This window comes from Crinia signifera, chromosome 5 (assembly GCF_055691185.1).
Source record: "Crinia signifera chromosome 5, ASM5569118v1, whole genome shotgun sequence".
Taxonomy (NCBI): domain Eukaryota; kingdom Metazoa; phylum Chordata; class Amphibia; order Anura; family Myobatrachidae; genus Crinia; species Crinia signifera.
In genome coordinates, this window is record NC_139221.1 from 299071847 (window position 1) to 299077846 (window position 6000).

Below are 6000 nucleotides of genomic sequence, written 5' to 3' on the forward strand. Positions count from 1 at the left end.
TCATAACTAATATATTACAACTTTTTCTTTCCAAGCGCTGCTCAAACCCCCTGTTTTTTCTTCTTATCCCCTTATAGTAACTGGGCCCAGTTGGGTTCTCTGCAGCCTTTACTTTAATGCAAGACTGAATGTTATATGGGACTCTTTATACACGATTTATATTTTAGTTCTTTGAACAGACTGATTTGTCTAATAATTTTTCCCCACAATCTCCCTTATTAGTATTATACATTAGTACAGGTCCCTGTATCATGGGATGAGTCTTGTTGACTCTATAGAGTCCATTGTTAAGATGGTGCTAGTAGTGGAAAGAGAATTCCTGAAACTTTTTCCTTTTTGAAAATGATTGTACTTCGTAGCTTTACGCCTCATTAGAGTACAGAAGAGTCCTACAGTATACTTACCAATAACCAAGCTTAGTAAATATCCCTTTTGTGACTCTAAGGGTGAAATTTACTAAGATGGGAATTCTATATCACATGGAATGTTGCTTTGGGCATCCAACCAGAATATACTTCTTATTTATTTAGCCGTTTCAAAAAGATAATAGTTAGTATCTGATTGGTTTCCCATAGCAACATCCCATGTGAAGCAGATCTCCCATCTTAGTAAATTTCCCCCTAAAAGTTAAATTGGCTCCTGCACAACAGATCTTTGCACATTTCCATTGAGTAAGTCAATGAAAGTGCCAGATTTGCGATGCAAAATAATTAATCCTGAAATGATGATATGTGCATCATTATCGTCATTATTCCATCTACGATCAATTGCACATTTAACGACAGCGAAGATTTAGATAAATAAAACAAATTGATCCTTTAGTCAAACTCTTGTATTATTGAGCGCGGCCTGTCACTCAAAACCTCATATGACATTTACTTGTCTATAGCTGAATGATGTTTACTCCAGGGTGACTTATTATACAGGTTCAGAATGTAAAATGAGCGACAACAACAGCAACTACGAACAAATAAACCAAATTCTCCACTTATGATCCGCACAGCGCGCCTCGTCTTGGTATTTTATTATCACTGGCTGCCTTTATTTTCATTTTTTACGCAGCAACACAATAAGGTCAAAGAGCCTGACACTGCGAAACGAAGATTTATTGATTCTTACATTTAAGGAGAAATGTCAGATACTGGTAACGCCGCTTCCTGGGAGAGCGCGCCGTAAAGGAGAGAAAATCTGCAGGCAAAATATTATGGTTGTTTTATGATATCTCTCCCATCAGGCTGATAAGGCCGGGCTGTTGCTTTTCATCTTTTCAATTGTAAATATTGTATTTGTCCCATTCTGCATCTGTCAGTTGTTGAGGTATTATCTGTCTTAGACACATAGAGAGGTTTTGGTCACCAGAGCAATTGGGTCTGGGAGGGATAGAGCGTATGACGAAGAAAGAACATTGTTGCTTTTGTCAGATGGAATTTAGCAGATAAAGGGGACGCGGGGCTCCGAGATCTGAATATAAAATCATTTCCTTGTCATTTAAAAACTTTTGACAGCTGATCAGAATAAATAAGATCAAAGAGACAGAAGTTGCCATTTGCTGCTTAAGTTTCGGACGGTGGAATTTGGAAGAGACAAGTCCGCCAACACTGTCTGTTCCCTTACGGCTAGTTGTCCACTGCAGGTGTGCCCGATAATAATAATCCAATACAAATTGATTAGAATCTGGAAAATTTGTAAGTAGGTAACTCTGAAAGTGGGGTTGGGAGAAGACTGCCAGGTAAATTTACTATGGGCGAAATGTACTAAGCCTTGCAAGGTGATTAAATGGAGAGTGAGAAACCACCAACCAATCAGCTACTACCTGTCAATTTTCAAACACAGCCTGTGACATGGCAGTTACGAGCGGATTGGCTGGCCCTAAAGCTTTTAAAAATGAAGAATTGAAATTACCCATAGCAACCAACCAGATTCTGATTATTTTCTAGGATGCAATAAAGAAAATCTAGGTAGAATCTGATTGGTTGCTAAGGGCAACACCTCCTCTTTTCATTTTTAGAAGCTTTGGTAAATGTAACCGTGTGTGCAAATGGCACTATCCATCCTGACATGCTGACAGGTCACCATGTGAAGATGCATACCCTCCAACATGACCCATTCCATTAGGTACAAAATGCTCTGTTCCTGGACTTCCCTGCCAGTGGCAGTTACAGAGGTGGGGCTCCAGCATGGTCCAATATTCAAAGAGAGGGGGGGTCACATCAACTGCCAGTGAGTCGAGGACAGTGATGTTTGGGTTGGCTGTAGGTGCGGCTCCCCTTTTTGAATATTGGACTGTGCTGCAGGCTCACATCTGTAACTGCCACTGGCAGGGACGTCCAGGAACAGAGCATTTTGGACCTAATGGAATGGGTCATGTTGGAGGGTATGAAGATGTATTAAGCCTGGTGAAGAGATGAAGTAGAGATAAAGTGGAAGGAGATAATTCACCAGCCAATCAACTTCTAACGGTCATTTTTTCAAGCATAGCTGATTGGCTGGTGCATTATCACCTTTTACTTTATCTCCACTTTGTCTCTTCATCAGGCTTAATACATCTGCCCCAATAGGTGCTATAATTGCAAAGTGATGGTGTAGCTTAGGGGTTGGGGAGTCACAGTAGAGATGAGAAAAAATACTGTATGTTCTCTTCTCAGTTTTGTACTAACAGGGGTAGAATTCTTAGCAAACACAGCAGCACCCATGGGATCTACGGCTGCACTGCAAACCCAATAGACTGTGCCGAACCAGGGCTGCTTTATTGTTCTCTCTCTATCTCTCTCTCACCAGATCAGCCTGTTAACAGATGATGAAGATGTACAGCTGCAGGGTGGTATATACAGTGCTGATGCCAGGTGAGCAGCAGAGGTGCCAAATAGCGGATGGTGCAGGAGGTGCCCTGAGACTCTAACTAGTTTCTCTTCTGGATTGAAGCGTTATCAATTCAGAAACAAAACTAGTCCGAGACCTCCTGCACCATCCGCTGTTTGGCACCTCCGCTGCTTACCTGGCATCAGCACTTTATAGCCCAACCAGCAGCTGCACGGCTTTCATCCTCTGTACCTAGATTAAGCAGCTGCAGCCGGTCTGATCACCTCTTCAGTAAGCCCCCAATACATCCGGAGCCCAGACCAGACCTCAGGGATCACATTGCGGTTTTGGTGACTACTTGGGGTACATTTTTTAAAGCTTCTGAAAAATGAACCCCTTATTTTTAGAAGCTTTAGTAATTGTACCCGCTTGACTCTGGAGTTTGTAATCAGAGCTGAACTATTTGTTGGCAATTAATATTCCCTATTTATTGTATTCACATGCAGCTACTGCATAGACTGGGACGTTACCTCCCAGTACAACGGAACTGTGATTGTCCTTAGATGCCTTGTAATACAGTTATTTACATCAATTTGATCTTTTATTATTTAAATGATATACAGTATGTATATAAACTGTATACACAATACATGTAATTTCGTGTTCGTCCTAGATATTATTTTATTAATCATATACTTTTAATTAATAAATGTGTCATATTGTTTGCTTGTGCGCAGGGTTCCTGGAATACATTTTGCACCAGAGACTTTATTTAAGCTACAGGTTGAACTCATGTATGGTGTTGCAAACCTCCTTATAAATAAAATGGTATGATTATAATAACACTAACTGATTAATGATAATACTATTCTGGCTACAAAGGACTGCCCATGGGGGGGGGGAGGGGGGGAGGGGGGGGAGGTCACAGTGGGGGGGGGGGGCAGTTAACACATATAAACATATAGGTGATTGCACTGACAATGTGACCTGATGCGTGGAGGTGGGAGGAGGGGGTATACAGAGTTACATAGTTAGCATGGGTTTGGGGTGCGGTGCCCCTGGATTGGTGGGTCTGAGGTGGCACTCTATTATATTCTATTGAACGCTTTTCTCCTACTTACAGTATAATCTCACTAACATTATTCCTTTAATGTTTTTATTACATTTTTCACCGTTGTATCACTTTTTGTACATTTCTCTGGTGTGCTGAGCTTTCTGCATATACTCATTTTTGGAGTGCCGCACCCCGCACCTAGATAAAGCAATAGGGACCCCACCAATTCATTTCCACTGCAAAATCAAACTGGTTTCGCAGTGTAAATGATTGCCACTGTGTAAAAAACGGGAGATTTCTTATCAAATCTCTCGCTTTCTGAATCTCTCACCATATTACATTTCACCCCATATGTTTTTTCTTGCTCAGTGATACATAGTAGACATTTGGGGTTCTATCGAGAACACAGTTTCTACTGGATGTGAAGCTTCACTCAGAATGGAAAACTGACATGTCAACTGCACTTTTTGTTTTCTTGGTGATTAATATCAAATTTAAGTCAACTGACCATAACGCTGACTAGCCCAACCAAAAGTACCAGGGACTAATCATTACATTTGTCAAGCATAGAATTATAGTTTCTGTAAAATATCCATAACTATTAATGGCAACATGGACCAGTTGAAAAAAAACTTGTTAAAGGCCTATTGTGAGAAGGGGTGGAGCTTTGACCAGAGTTTTGTGGGTGTGACCAGAGTTGCGTGGGGGTGACCATTGATGTTTGAGTGTGGTCAAAGCTATGTGGGTGTGGCCAATGCTTTGTGGTTGTGACCAGTGCCTTGTGGGTGTTCCGTATAGAGCTGTACACCGTAGCGATGGCCATCGACCATTGATGGTTCGCAATCATCAATGGTTTATGTACGTTGTCCAATGGCTTTTGCCATCAATGAGATAGAACCGTTTGGTTTCCCTCTATTGAGAATAAACCAATACTTTTAAAAATTATTTCTGCAAGGTCGGGACAAGGAGCATAGCTCCGCCCCCAAATCCCATAAAGCCCCGCCCCATCTGCGATTGTCATTCATTGGAAGAACAGGAATGACCACCAATAGGTGAAACCATCGTTGGTATCCCATCGACCTCCACTCGTAGTTTTGGCATTGATGGCAACCATCAAGATTGAGCACATTGATGGCCTTTCCTAGTACATCTCCTACACAATTAGCCCAAATGATTCCCTAATTACATTATTGTATTCATTCTTGAGGAAAATAGAAATGTAATTCTAATAGCAATGATTCATGTCCGACTGTTGTCATTGGGGTTGCTGGTCATCATCATGCTGTTTTTGTGATGGGTCTACTCAATGTGGAAGCCTGGGGCTGCACTCTCATCCACCCCATTGTGAATCTGGCCCAGAAAATATCTGAATATTGACATTTAACTCATCATTCAAATTGCCTTTGTACAAACTGGGGGAAAAAATGATTAATATGGAAAACAAATGAGCGTAAGTGGGACCTTTATTGCTTAATCTTTCTGCTGGCTACAGGAATCCACCTTAGAGAATAGAAGACAGAGACAACTGTGTGGTCCTCATACAAAAATATCACAACAGAGTCTGATAACATAAAACACACGGCATCAGTGTGAAGAAGCCTTTATCAAGGGATAATCCAAATCCTCCGTTTCTGTAAGACGTTTTCAGTAATACGGTATTGCAGGAACTGATAGTGTCTGGCATGCCGCGGCACTACATGCAAATAAGGGGAGAGATTGTCTCCGAATGGTTAGGGAGAGTGTAGGAGGAGCAGCTGCTTCGCAATAAAGAAAAAAAAAATTGTGTACGATTTTAATTAGTCTGATCTTAGCAATAGTCAATCTTTATTTAGGTGACACAAAACAAATCGAAATCATAACTGTCTGCAGACTAAATAAATATTAAAAAAAGGTGATAAACTCAATCCCTAAAATAAATTGGGTGTTTCCCATAGCAACAGATACCACAAATGTCCTCAAATAATCTGCTAGCAGATTCCCACATTCTTATCTTAGTATATCACAAGGGAAAGCTGGATTTTCTCTGGGCTGACACTTCCCTCTAATAAAGGTACATTGCCTGATATTATATTCTCACAAATAAAAATAAACAGTAATTGAATCCATATCGTATGACTCATTTGATTGTTGTTTTTTTTCTTTGTTAA